At 40.1% G+C, this 15,500-nt stretch overlaps 1 protein-coding gene and 1 long non-coding RNA gene across 2 annotated transcripts in view; both read right to left on the reverse strand.

Moving 5' to 3' along the window:
* Window positions 1-15,500, reverse strand: part of LOC143906213 (uncharacterized) — a 237,481-nt gene that overhangs the window by 16,269 nt on the left and 205,712 nt on the right. The window lies entirely within an intron of this gene.
* The window catches only part of LOC143906102 (stomatin-2), a 45,976-nt gene continuing 33,053 nt past the window's right edge, over window positions 2,578-15,500 (reverse strand). Inside the window, 2 exon segments of the mRNA XM_077421905.1 lie at window positions 2,578-4,622; window positions 5,253-5,655. The gene's annotated coding sequence lies outside the window, so the exon portion shown is untranslated.

The raw sequence follows: 15,500 nt of genomic DNA on the forward strand, positions 1-15,500 counted from the left end.
CTCGTGTCATCTTTCTTTCGCGCGATTTATTAGAAAAAAATTCTATCTTAAATATATTAAACGAACAAAATTACGTAACACTAATTTTAAATCGATGGAAACGTAATTTGAGGTTGATTCTCTGAAACTTCCTTTATTTTTTATCTCTCGCACGGCGGGTCAGGTATTATCGGCTCTTCGCGATATTTTCGTTGGAGAAGATAAACGTCAAGTTTTGTCCCCAAAAATACGCACGCGAAAAGAGATGCGGGTAATCTGGAACATCCGGTATACCCGGACGTACTCGATGGGGTTGTTTCAACTAGCGGAATGACTCTGGAAAAGTTCTGATCGATTATGCAGTAACCATTCGCTATTAATATTTATTGCTTTCGCGACTTCGTGCTTTCTACCCTCTCGGCCTCGGGGAGTGATGATTTATCGGGAAACTTTCGGTTGGCTCGTCTACGCCTCATCGGAATAATAGACGGCGCGCGGCGGTTTAAAGTTCCGGCGACACCGTGAACATTTTTATGAACATTGGCACGCTCGCCGGGACGTGCCTTCGATCGCGAAACGGCGAGATTATGTTTCGCGAGCGTGATCGCACTGCGGCGAAATGGAAGTAATTTTAACGTCTCCGAGAGTGAGACGACGAACGGGAACGAAAGAGGAAAGCAAGATCGAGAAACGAAAACGCGCTACACTTTTTGCATGGCGAATTTAAGACAAGGAATTTCCGTCTCTAATCTAACTCACGTGCCACGGATTTAAAACTCAATTAGCGGCGAGAGATAGCATATGTGCCATGCGATCGAAAAGTGAGTTAATGTATATAAAGCGAATTAATTAAAATAATAATAATAATATTCTCAAGCCTGTTGATTCTCGATTGGATGCAGGATGCAATCGATCGCGCGCGTTACGTGCAGCTCGTGACGTTGTCAAACGCAGACGACGGTAGTTCAGTCGATCGAACCCTTTCAGCGTCATTACGCAAAGGTCCACAGAAGAAAAATGGACCAATGTAACCGACACGCTGATAAGCAAAAGATGGAAGAGATTTTGTTTTATCGGCAAACGCTCTCGCAATTTATGCGTCACTGCGGATTTATTTCACAAACAACGATGCTAGCTTATAAGGTCGAATCGAACGAGTAAAATTTTATTAAAGATTTATTAGAGAGAAAAATATCGTGTTAATTTTACATACTTTTTCTGAAATCGGTAAACTGCGATCGATTTAAGTATGTGGATAATGTGCCATGGATTTACTATTCAGACTAAGTGCTGTGTTTTAAAAACCAACAACAAATCGGCGTGTAGTATATATAATTCACACAATATTATTAGCTACCATCAAGATCCAGTCCAGACCGTAAATAGCGTTTTTCTCTCTGATTGTATATTACAACAGTCGGTTTTATTTATTATAATATATTATTGTTTATTATAATTATTATCGTTATTATTATTAACGCTATTATCGCCTTGTGATAATAATATATATATGTACCGTTTTTTCCACAAATATTATCCAGTGATGTAAAATAAAAATTTACGATTTCCAAAATCGCAGCACGCTTCGATATATTCTGCGGATAAAAAACCATCTATAACATCAAGCTTCGGTATTCCCTCGCGGTACTGTTAACGATCCTATTGTCAATTCATCGTTTAGCGGTGTATTTAGTATTTCCCTTTGGCGAGAGAGTCAAAATAATAAAATTATTCGATTGGGGATAGAGATATACAATGTGCCTCGCGGGCCTCGAAGCTTGCGCGACACACACAAGCTGTGTTCTCTGGCAATGCCTCACTGGAAATTACAGGGAAAATGTGTGGCGGTTCTCTCTCTTTCTCCCTCCCGTTAAATTAATGGCGCAATTTCGATGTCCTGCCACGTGACACCGCGGTGTAGCGCGCGAGGGATGTTGCCGCCGGCGAATCGAAGACCGAAACAGGAACCGAAAACATTTGCGAGACCCCACTCTCGTAAAATAGTTCACGGCTGAAATTCCGCGACGTTCGCCTTACTTGCGTTTTCGCGACTAACGTATCGCCCGTATTTGCCGTTACGCTATTTAACCGATTAGCCACCCTCTGCAACTCCCGGGTTAATACGGTGAGAGACCTAAGGGTGCACTCGCCTGGAGAAATCATTAACGTGATCTCTTTGCCTTTATTCCAAAAAAAAAAAAAATGTTGAAGGGAATTATATATATATATAATAAAATCGGATAACAATTATTATTTGAAATTGTGAATCTTTGGATATTGTTTTAGCATCTATAATTAGCGTAATGTATAATTTTTTATACACTTTGGAAAACTTATTAATTGCTGCTCCTCATAGCTCTCTTGACAAAAGAAATTATGAAATTAATGAGGTTTATGGGACGACGGGATGTACGGGTATTCTTAAACCGCGACGCTGGTAATAGATATATACCTGTTTAGTATATACCAAACCCCGGAATGGACGAGACATGTTTTTCGTGTTACAAGTATAGCGTTAATATAATCCGCGTTGTTTAAAGAGATTATGTGTGTTCCCTCAGGGATTTGTAAAATTACACTTTATAGAACGACCGTGTATATGGCTGTGTATATGCGATAGCGGATACTTTGTTCATTTTAACAAGCCGTGCTGAAAGATCTCTCGCCTTCGAAGTTATAATTAAATTTTCCTCGTTAAAAGCGATCCGCGGATAGCGAAGGGAGGCGTGGTTCGAATATTGTTTTCGACGATACGTTTATTTTATTCAACTTTTAACGAACCGAATTTTAAATGTCGCTGCCTAATGTGACAAAGTATACCGCGGTGATTTTCAAATATTCCTGATACCGAGAATAATATACTTCTTGCCTATGTCCGCAGCTGCGTCCATTGTTCAGGTATAACAATTATTCGACTGTAAATTAACGCACGTTATTTATCTAAATAACAGAATTTTTTTTAATGTACTTAAAACTTTAGTTCTTGCGATATAAATGTATATAATTTTCAAGGTGTCTTTCATTTGCATATCGTATAATCTCTGACATGATGCAAATTGACGTGCAACTTATAAAATAACTTTTTACGTTGTCGGTTATAATCTCTCGATAGAATATCGCAACGTTTAACGATACATCCTTTTTTAACGATTTGAGAATTACAGAGCGAGTATATCTCATAATGCAATTGGTTACTTTGCGAAGCACAGAAAATCCTTTGCAATAGTTAATCCTCATGTTACACATGCACACCACACACACACACACACACACACAGACAGAGATAGTATGCGTTTTATGTACATATTTTACATGAAATGCACCAATCACAGGAAATTCCGTAGAGCAGTAAACCATGCACGACTGCGCACGTGGAACGGAGCTCAAGGCAGATAGCGGAGCATATGGCGATTTACGAATTTGGACAATGGTAATGATTATTCTGCATATAAATCCTATTACACGCTTCTCCTTTACCTTTCTTTCCCGTCTTAACGTCTTTACCTGTTCGTTGCTTTCTCCACCTTTTTTTCCTTTAATATTTCTATTATCATACCAAGTTCTTTATCAAACACTGTCATGCTTAATCGTCATTTATCTTCTTTGAAAAACAGCACAGCAGATGTGAGAGAGATATATAAGAACTCGTTAAATTTATATCCATTTTCTATCTTACTGTTTATTGCTTCCTTTGTTGTTGGTCTTCCCTTAATCCTTGTAAAGCCTATTATCCCAAGAAATATTCTCTTTCTGTCGAACATTCTTTATTTGTGGTTATTTATTACCGCAATTTTTGACCATTTTTGAAAAATGTCACAGATACGAGAGAAGTTATAAACATTTTACTGTAGTAAATTTATGTTACATGTCACTTTATAGTTTTATTATTTATTTCTATATATTTGTCTTTTACGCAAGACTTTGTTTATTTAAAAAAATCTATTTTCTACATATTTATTTATAAGTTTTTTGGCCGATTGACGCTACCACTAAGATCGAATTGGGTATACATACTGAATCGCACATGGTATTTTTGGGAGACATCGTCATCACCCACCATTTCATAACAACCATACATACTCATTTTCTACAATTATCATCACGCTACATCAACGACACTCGTTTCCCAAAGCATAAAATAATATAATTATGTATATATATATGTATATTTTTAAATATATGTATATGCGCGCGTGCACAGAGATATAAAAATGTCAAATTCTATTTAGAAAATTACAAAAGTAGATTGAGTACGAATGACAGTTTCGCTAAGAGATCGCTTTAAAAATGCTGATCTTTTTCACTTGTAATATATTCCTAAACGTACAGTACAGAGGAGATGCCTGATATATATGATGGGAAGCACTATCGTTGACACATATCACATATCACGTATATTTGAACGTTAAACTTTAAACAGTTTTTTCCGTCTACTCTGAGATCGTATTTTAGACGCATGTATATCAGACATATCGAGATATATTGTCAGTCGCGCCTGTACTATCGAAAGTTATGGGGCAGTAGAATGAATAAATGATAAAGTACATGTTGTTTGGCTTAAAAAGCTAAAAAATATTGTAAAATAATCCAATTTTCAACTTTCAACAGTTTCTTCAATCCACTTTCTCCCTCTTGGAGCAATCCTGCAAAAGAAATATAATTTTAATTATCTAACGCGTATCAGCAGAATATTTTTTTATACGGTTCTTATTCGTTTTTACTGTATTTCACAATTAGTTGTAATTAACGTCTTCAGAACTTTATTTTTTTTTAGTTAAGCAAAAATTATTTTTGGCCTTATCTATCGTAAAATCATCAAGCATAGCTGCAAATGATTGTTGTAACGTTATAACGAGAGAGTCGACTATTACTTCAACACAAATTGTAACTTCAGCTACAGAGATTACAAATTCAAAATCACATTTGTATTCGCGGGTCAACTAATCTGCGAAATGTCGCGTGACTTTATGCGAAAGCGCGGCGGATTCTCAATCGAGAGCAATGAGTTTCGAGTTCGATCCCACATGTGGATTTTAATTCACACAGCCCTCCTAAAGCAGGAGGTTCTCCTACATGTCGTGTGCCCCTACCAAGATAATAGCCCGACATCACACTAATTAGCCGCGCGCGAGCAAACGTGTTTTCTCGCGAGCGCGCCTGGCCGACTAAATATACGTATAAATGTTTTTTCGGAAAAACACTCATTGCCCTCATCGAGGTATACATTCAGTAAGTGCGGGAGATTTGATTTTCAAGTTTAGCCGTTCACGTACCTTATCTTCTCTCATGATGAAGGCCATTATGTGCTTTGCCTCAGTTATTAATCCCGCCCACGGTGCTACATCATTCAAATCGTTTTCCAGATAGTCCGAGAAATATTCTGTTCCGCGTTGCTCTATCCCGAACGAAAATGCCATCAGTAGTTGTTCGTACTGATGTAGGACGTTTTGCATTTCCTCGCGGTCCCTAAGCAAGTTAAATTCAGCGCCAGTATCATCATTGTCGCTACTCCATTGAACCATTTTCGAATTTCTCTGGTGTGCAACTCGGTGAATACTGAGCGAACTCGAGTGAGTTTCTTGCCTTAAAAATTCGAGACTGACTGACCGATCCCGAGATCCTGGCTTTATATAACTCGTCTTTTGCAGAAACATACGTTTTCATTCTTGTGATTGGCTAGAAACACAATTAGTTCCGAAAGATCTAAAGGGTCTAAAAATTCCAGGAATGGTGGAAATACAATGGACGAAGAGAATAGGTTTCTTCATCAGACATTTATCTTACGCATACCGAAGTTTCATGACAAGAGTGAGGGCATTTTCTTTTGTTTCATGTTCCTTAAGGTAGTTCTCCGGTCCTTGTACCAGAGAAAATCAATTTTCTATAGATTTTCTTGAAACTGTGAATATTTGTTAATTTAGGTGTGCTTTATGCGTGGTATAAACTTCAGTACCTCTTGCGGTATAAAAAATCAAGATACTGAGCCTCAAAGTTTCAACTTTTACTAAATTTTGGTAAACTACCTTAAAGACGACGATCACATGCTTGAGGCTCGAATTAGCCTCAATTTGATTTTTTTCCAAATTGTCTGCTAAATCTTTGAGATTTCAATTTAAATTAGATTCCATGAAATTGACAGATTGCAAAACAGCCAAGAATTTACCTTCTCGCCGAATCTTTTTCTCGCATTTAAATGAATATATTGAAATATTAATTTACACAATACCAATATCATAATCGTAATAATATATTCGCGTATTCCATCGGCTCGATTTTCCACGACACGTCTCGCGACGTACACGTCTGTTATGCACGTGGGATAACTTCGCTGTAACGTAACGCGGAAGTATTCGTTACAAGCACCTGGCACGTCGCTTGACGAGTATCAAGAACGCGTCGCCTCCACGTCGCCACGGGCTGACGGGCCCTTACGCTGCATTATCGTGTCAAGTACGCAATGGGGAAACGAGTTACACCTTTTGAACGTTGGTTCAAAGTGGTCGAAGAGCAAAGGTATTTTCAATACAGGCAACGCTGACACCTACTCTATATCGAGAGACATCTGCTTATCGGGATGCATGTTATTGCACGTGCGAGAGACACACCTAAGTTATATAAGCGATACACGTAAATCGATATGGCTTCTATTGGCTAAAATTGCGTAATAATAGATTTCTATATTTTTTTGTACGCAAAAATAATAAATGATAAGCTTAACTTTGCCAGACGTATCGCGGTGGATGTGTTTTTTTGTAGTGTTATCAGCATAAAAACTAATTAATCTTTGTATATTCAGATTAGCCATCTGCTACGCGGATTCACGAATATTACCTCGGTTATTTCGGATACTGTACGGATGGACTTAAAATTCTCTCTCTCTCTCTCTCTCTCTCTCTCTCTTTCTCTCTTTCTCTTTCTTTAGTGCTATACTTAATAAAGTTTAGATACTCCGTCTCCAGAGGTAAGTATAAACTACAACTTCGCCGTTCAGTCACATATCTTTCTACATTATTATACCAGCAGATGTCCACTCATATTATCCGTCACTTTAAAATATGACGTATACATATATACACATACATATATACACGCACACATATGAGAATAAGAAAGACTCTTTTCATTTGCCGTTACTTGTATTGTCAATTTCCCGCTTCGACTAGCAGATATAAAAGCGTAAGTTTACTTTAGGTACAAAAATAAAGAACAAAAACGGAGAAGAATATAATTACTTTGATCACTGCGATTTAAGATTTTCAGCTTTGACTTGTGGATATAAAAGCGGAGATTTATCTTAGGTACAAAATGCGAAACAAAAACGGAGAAGGATATTGGGCAATAAAGTGATATTGGATATTGTACTGTGGTTACTAAAAAGTTCGAATAGATTAACCATAACGCGAAACTTACGATCGACGTAATTTTTATTGCGAACCCATTAAATTGGTCAATATAGAAGGTACTAAATATCGTTCGCAAATCGGTAAAAGTTAAAATATAAAGAAACTCTGATTACGGAGTAATGGCTATAGGATAGCAATATAAAAAAGTACAAAGAAAAAAAAACAGAATTAAATAAAAAGTGTAAAGATTGAACGTGATCGGAAAGGATTAATCAGGATTCAGAGAAAAAGACTAGTCTGCAGAATTAAAAGATAATCAAATATCGAACACGCAAAAAAATAACTAAATATTATTAAATATAAGAAGTAATCACCACAAAAAATCTGATTATATAGATAAATATAATTATATTTTATATCGATCCTAATTTTGTAAAAGAAATTCCGATCATATATTTTGTTAATTCGTGTTTTCCGAGCAAAGATAGCTCGCGCGAAATTAATCTTCTGTTCTCTGAAATCGCCGGGGTCCACGATCTTGTTCCCGTCCGTCTTTCCGTCAGTATCGGAGTCAGCTCGCATGGGGTGCGCTCGCGCTTTATCGGTTTCGCGTTACCAGTGGCTGTTTACGTCCGCCCCCATCTGCAGCCTGATTTATAGCACGAGGAGAGGTCCGCCCGCGTTTTGTTCCGCGTATATACGCTGCTTACGCAGTTCATAAACTCCCGTCCCCGTAAGTCGCCGAAGTCGTAAGCCGGAGGTTTTCTAGGAGAGAGGGGAAACGGGAGGGGGGCGAAGGAGGGTGGAAGTGAGATAGAAAGCGCATTATCGTCGTATCGCACGTGCGCGCGCGTACGCTGACATATTGCTCCGCGTAACGTAATGGGGGTCGTGCCCCGGCCCGGCGGCGCCGCGATCTTGTACGGTGCCCCATATGGACCGGAAGGAACGCGCTATTGTCGCGCCGCCGCGCGACTGTTGAGTCACGTCCCGCGAGCACACATACGCACGATCTACCGCTTTCCGCGACGTCTCACTCGCAAAATTCACCTATACGTGCAGCACGCGTCGGGAGAAATCGAGAGAGATTTCTCGTCGCCTTCCCCGGGGGACGTGCCACCTTGACACGTACACCCTTCGCGCGTATACGTGTGGGGGCGACGTTTGACGGATGTGCGTGGAATCTCGTTTCAGACACTCTCCGTTCGCGTATAATTTTCCGCGGGATTAGCTCTACGTTTTCTTGCTGTACGGGAACACTGAGAATGCTTCTAGGATCGACGGATATCTAAAGATTGCGAAATTTAAAAAGAAAAGAAGAAACAAGCAGAAAAAGAAAATACCGGAAGAAATAATGTTTCGGTATTTTTATATGAAACGCGCGCACGCAATTTAACATCGAGTCGCGGGGAATTTATCGGCGATTCGCCCCTCGCAAACTCGCAACTGATATGGCAATTTTCCCGTTGCAACCGCAATATCCAGATCTTCCCACTTGTCGGAACGTTACAACGATTCGAGAAGGAAATGTCCCGAATTTTTACTGTCGGGTGGACCTTGGCGCCGGGCGCCGGCGAATCCATCCGCTCCTCCGTGCGAAAGACTCATAAATTCGCGTTGCATCCGTAAACGAACGTTCTCGCGCGTCGACGCGCGTCGAGGGTGCAGGCGGGCGAGTAAAGGGGAGGTTTTTGCACGCGAGACTGAAACGACGCGACGCGACGCGCGACAAATTGTTTTCGTAGCCGTGATGAAAATTATCGGGCGCGATAAGCGCGACCGCGCGCTGAAATGCGACAAGGAACGGATACGGTTTGCGGGAAAATAACGTGAATTTCAGGAACGATACGTTTTAGTCGGGCGACGATCGTTCACGCTTATGGCGACAGTTCGCCGCGCACCGGCTATTTGTCTTTGTCAGATTTCGGACTTGCACGGTCGCGTTTTCTTCTCGCGTATTTATGACGACGGGACGACAGTTTCGACACCGCGGCCGATTCGACGCCAACGTAAACATTGTCGAAGCGAAAATAAATAAGCGGACAAAAGCGAAATTCACATGCGCAAAGCAAATGACAGGTACTGCATTTAGTCGTATTGTGCGGCACGTATAGCTTGTTGCAGATGCCACGCGGACATTAATCATTTCTCTTTGTCAGCGAGTAGAAAATTATGCGACAGCGAACGGCACGGTAGACGCATTAGCGAGTGATTAGTTGGTACAACCTGATTTCCTTGGGACGTATTTTTCGTAAATCAGCTTACATTTTCCGAATGCCGTGAATTTGCGTGAAAAATGTTTTACGTAAAATTAAAAGGAGAATGGAATATTATTATATGTAGTATACATTTAGTATGTATATGTATAGTATAATTACATAAAATTAAAATATAATTTTCTATCGCAACGCGCAACTTTGCCAGTATTGAATTGAGTGGATAATTACTTGAAATAGTATAATTTAATCATTTATTTAATTATTCATAAATTAAATTATTAATTTATAATTGATAATTCAAAATCGGTCTTTCATACGCGTCTTTCCCCGCACATTTAATTATATTTTACACACGCGACTGCAGAGATAAATAGTAAGCGACGATAAATTCCAGTGATCGTGTTCACGCTGCCGCGGTCGTTTTGCGATACAGATGGTATATCTCAAATGTGTGTCCCATATGGAAAAATAGTTCGGAGATACACACGGATGATCGAGAATACCAATGCACGTGGCGCACGTGACTACCCTCGTGGCGAACCGATCGTTTTTACTTCTAAATAAAGGTTAATAAATCCTCTTTGTGCGAAACACAAAACGCCATTGTCGCATTTTTGCGCCGTGTCGCTCGCGCGCATGAAGATTAAAAGAAAATCCTTCCAGCGGAGCTGTGTCGACGGCGGTGTTTAATCCGTGCAACCGGTCGGCTGACGAGCGAAAAAACCTCCAAAGAAAATAGAAACAAGAAAAAAAAGAGAGAAAGAGAGAAATCCGAAGTAATTAACATCCCATTTTTATCGCAAATCCATTTGCCGGGAAAAAAGTAGCGCGCGCGCGCAAATCGTTAAACACTCGCGAGCGTTCAGCGCGAAACGCTCCTGCCGGGATAAAAATCGCCGACGAGTCGAGAGGACGGATGGAGAGGGTGCGGCAAAAACACTCCGGGATTTCGAGCGCTGTCCGGCTGCTCGAAAGGGTACTCGAAAGTTCCGGGGGATGCAACGATTGCACGCGTGCAAAACTTTCGAGCTCGGGTGCTATATTAGATTATTATCCATCATCCCCCATTATACCTACCGCACACGCGCGCTTGTTGCAATTTCCTCGTTTCGCACGACACGGATCCGGAACGCGAGAAACTTTCCTCTTCTTCTTTTTTCCTCCTCGCTCGTCTCCCTCCTTCTCTCTCTTTTTTGTTTACCCTTTATAATCGCGCCTGTTTCGCGCGCTCTTGACCGGCGCCGATCAATTCCACCGTGCTTCGCGGCGAGTATATGAATAATCGTGCGGATAGGGGCGATAAGTCACGGTGGGAATTACTCGCGAAGCATTTTCCCTTTTTTTCTCTCCTATCGAGGATTTGGCCGATTCGCACGCGTTCTACCTGAACGATCGATCGTCGCACGTATGAACGGGCTCGTTAATTTCGATATTATCCGTTGGGCTAACGCATTGTTTATTCGTAAAGTTGTGCACGGCATCGCGCAGCATGCGGTTCGCGAATGAATAGTTGTCGGGGAAATTTTCGGGAAAGCAACAACAATAGCCGTGACGAGAACAATTGCGAGCGTTATTACGTTGTTGTTATTATTATTCTTGCTATATTGTTAATATATATTGCTTTTAATTTCTTTTTTGCAACACGACAATTGAACAGCCACGGAGAAAAACGGAGTAGCACGGAAATGTAATTTTTGGGATAATAACGAGGAAAAAGAATATTGCGGTAAATCTCGTTGCTATACATATATTCGTCATTCATTGAAATATAAATCGGTTGAAGCAACGCATACAGACAGTGCGGTGCTAATATATATATATATATATATATATTTTCGGATTTTCTTTCTCTTTAAAGAACCACAAATGTGAAACTACGATAAAACGGCAACGTTACGATTTTACGTTAATGCACGAGTTTCATTAAAATTTCCTTTTGTTTCGCAAAATAAGGAAGAATATGTGAGTTACCGCGCGTTGTTCTATTCGTACGGGTCATATGTCCCGGTTATGCAAATTGTTAAAATCCAAAACGTGTACCATACGCCGTATACGTCCGTATTCAAAGCGCGTCGTCCATTATCAGCCACGGTGCACGATTCCCCATTGTCCATTGTAGCCGTCCTCGAGTGGAGTTTAAAGCACAATAGGGATGTCGAAATAAGAGATACAGGCAATAAATCATATACTATTGGCGACGGGATGGACTCAAGTTTTTATGATCATAAAATTCTTAAATGGTTCTATCTACCTGGAAGAAAGGTCTTTTGTCGGGCAGTAATTAACTTTCTCGATTTTACTTGGCACATTAGAAAGCTTTGCAACATGTTTTCTTTCTCAATCTTTGTTTGTCTTTTTTTTTTCAGGAACAATTTCTCAAGACGTAGCATTTTCAAATCAAAAAAATTCGAACAAAATTGTTAAGGACAATACGTCAATTGTTCTGTTGATTGATACAAGTTTCGAATACGTATTTCATTTGACATAGCTTTTAGGTTCAATTCATTCAATGGACATTCAAAGAAATTAGGTTCAATGCACATTCATCGAGCATTCCCGTTCAATGGATTACATCTTCGGAATTTCACCTTTGTATATCTCACGGTATTTCAAGGGAGTTTAAAAAGTGTTAAGCCCCCTAAGAACGTCGGAAGCGACTGTTCAACGGCAGAGGCCGAGAATCGCTTGACAACCGTGAAACGCCAAAAGTGTGTTTCCCGTCCTTTACGAATGATCGCGAGGGATAGCATTAGAGGTGGATAGAGCTCAAGCGGGGGGTCAGAAAGATCGTTCCGTGAGATTGGATCCGCGCGGAACGGCGCGGCGGGCGGGTAACGTTCCTCGGAGGAAACCGGCCTCGCGTGCCGCGGCCGATAACGATAAGTCCGTGGCTTAGCTTAAGGAAAATAAAGATAAATGGCGGTATTTCGTGAGGGACAAATTGAAAACGGGCGAGCGGGCGGGCGGGCGGACGCCCTCAACGGCGAGGGCGCGCCATATATATCGGTATTAGTGCTTAGCGCATCGCCAATAAACCGATCACCCTCCTTCCCCCTCGATGAGCCTTCGAGGATTTCTCCTGCTTAATTGCAACAGGCACGGCTCTCAATCAGTGAAGACACAGAGTCGGGAGACGGGAGACTGCCAATATCTCGGCGGATTGGTACCGCTGTGGATAAACTCGCGATCATGGCAAACGGGTTACAACGGCTGGCGTCTGCGTTCCACTAAATCGGAAATACTTATTAGTATGCGAGATACATATTATTGAGAAGATTATTCGCAATATATATACATACATATAACGGGTACGTGTTATTAATTTAAATTACTCGATCTGGAATATATACGAAGAAAATATCACGGTAAAATTTATCATTCTGAAACATACTGACATTATGACAAAAATTGTGATATTTTTCTTTAAAAATATTGTGTACGTTTTATATTCTACAGAGGGGATTATATAAAATAATTATTCGTATATTTTTAAGTACAGGCTAATTTAAATTACTCGGTTTGGAATGTGCTCGAAGAAAATATCGTAGTAAATTTGTTACTTTGGAATACACTAATGGATTACAACATTTTTACTAAAAAATATTACATACGTTTTATATTTTACTGAAGAATTACTGTAATTACTCGAATATTTTAATGTACAATTAATAACAACCACATTTCATTAAAGCGAGAAAAAATCTTGCAACTGAAATCATGCAATCCTGAGTGCTTTTACAGTTTTGGTATATATACATTTTGTTATGCTTAATATGAAAATTATAATATAGTAACTTTTTAAGACTGATACAAATTGACTAATTATAATGTATACAAGCATTGTTAAGTGTACAATGTAAATTTTTATACGTTCATAGCATAGCTTATAAAACCTTCGCAGTTTCTTACAATTTATATTGTAATTTCTATATTATTAGTAAAAAAATTCTACATATATATAAATTAATTTTCAATTTTTAATTAATAAATATATAACATTAGGTATATATCCTAGCCTTACAATAAAATGTTGTAAAAAGGAATATATTTTTGTGTAATTTATACTATAATATATTTTTCACGCAGTTCTTTAGAATATATAAGCAAGCATTTTATCTTTTGTGCATTTCCGATGTAGTCTTGCATTTTTCATTTCTCTTTCTGCATCTCCGTTTATTATATATTCTTTCTGTACTGTATCTGTGTTCTAATACATTTGATAATGTCCACGTATGATTGACGGAGTGTTACGGGCAAATGTGGGAGGCCCGCTCTTGGGCAACAGAGTGAGAGATATAATTGAATGGATAATTGGTGCGTGATGATTAGCGTTTTAGCTGAATCTCCGGTATTCCCCTAGTGCATTGCGCGGATATCGGATGGCTGCCACTGCTCACCATTATCTCTCTCTATCTCTCTGTCTCTCTGTCTCCCTCTATCCCTCTGTTGTACAAGCGAAGCGAGACGTGTGTGACACAATTCTGTAATTAAAAATCGCTCACGTGATAATACGACATCGCGATGTAAAATCAAGTGAGGTAGAATCACGCGCGCGAATTAACAGAACCCTCTCGACTCGATAAGTTTAATCGGTAACACGCGGCTATTTAATCCGCGCTTCTCTGTATTCGCGCACAGCGACAATTTTTCTGCCGTGTCGCCGCCGCGCCGTGTAATCGGATTTTCTTCGGCTTGCGACCTTAATTAAAACTTTTGCCGTAACGTATGAAATTTCGCATTAAAGTCATTAAAGTTGATCGGGCAATTACGCGAAGCTGTCAACGGACGTGCAACGTTGGAGCACGTTCGTCCCGGCGCATAGCGCGGCGTGCGGCGCGCAGCGTGCCGCGACAGGCAGGTCACGTGTAATATTTTCGGCGTGAAATGGCGCGCCGTTAATCCCCCTTCTCGCGATTCTCTCGTGCGCGATCTCATTGGAGTCGATTAAAGCGTAACAAGCATACGTGATTTTATTGAGCGCTTCTAATGAAGTGCGGAAACAATTAATAACGCATTATCGCTTCTATCATATTAATAGCAATTGTGCGACGTGAAATGACGTGATTTCTTAAATCTAATTTTCTTATAGATCTGATTATCTTGAAGGCGCTGGGAACTTCTTAAATTAAAAATCTGATTTATATTTCTGTCGTGTTGAGATGATACTTGAAACGTTGCTTGACCGCGCAAGAAAGAGGATGCAATCGAGTAAATTTCCTCGACTTAACAGGAAAACTGTCAAGTTTCTTTTTTTAAAAGCGTGCACATTGCAATGCAGTTTAAAGTTTTTAATTTGACTTGGAGGCTGTATTAAAGAAAATTTTACCACTATGTTCTTTTCAGATCATAGCGTTTGTATGCCCTCAAGTGTGCACAGCGTGCACACACTTTTTAATTTCCTAAATTGGAAATCTTAATTATCTCAGTCGTGTCGCGAACGACGACGATATGCCGCCTGATTGCGCGGTAAGGTGGATGCAATCGGGTAAATATCTCACGGTCAATAGGAAAAGTATCGGATTTCTCCTCTAAAAAACGAAAAAAAGAAAGACTTGGAACCTTTAAATTGAAAGGTTTTGCAAGGTTGTCTAAAAATCTCTTTCTCGAAACGGGTATATTGCTCTAACGGGACGATGCGTAAAAAAGGATCGTTCAGACTTGCGTGTTAATTCCTCAAATTATCTTCCGTATTTCAGTCGCGTTGCGCGGGACGCTCAGCTTACTCGATCGCGCAAGAAAGAGGCTGCAATCGAGTAAATATCCTCCGGCTTAACCGGAAAACTAGCGGGTGTCACGAACAGCGCACTTACGTTCGCCATCCCAGATGAGGTAAGTTATGTAATTACTCGGCTCGCTCTCGCGCTTGCTTTCTCTCTCTCTTTCTCTCTTTCTCCCCCCACCTCTCTCTCTCTCTCTCTCTCTCTCTCTCTCGCTCGCTCTCGTTGCTCGCCCTCTCACC

This window comes from Temnothorax americanus, unplaced genomic scaffold (assembly GCF_048541705.1).
Source record: "Temnothorax americanus isolate GAGA-0224 unplaced genomic scaffold, ASM4854170v1 Scaffold7, whole genome shotgun sequence".
In the NCBI taxonomy this organism is placed as follows: domain Eukaryota; kingdom Metazoa; phylum Arthropoda; class Insecta; order Hymenoptera; family Formicidae; genus Temnothorax; species Temnothorax americanus.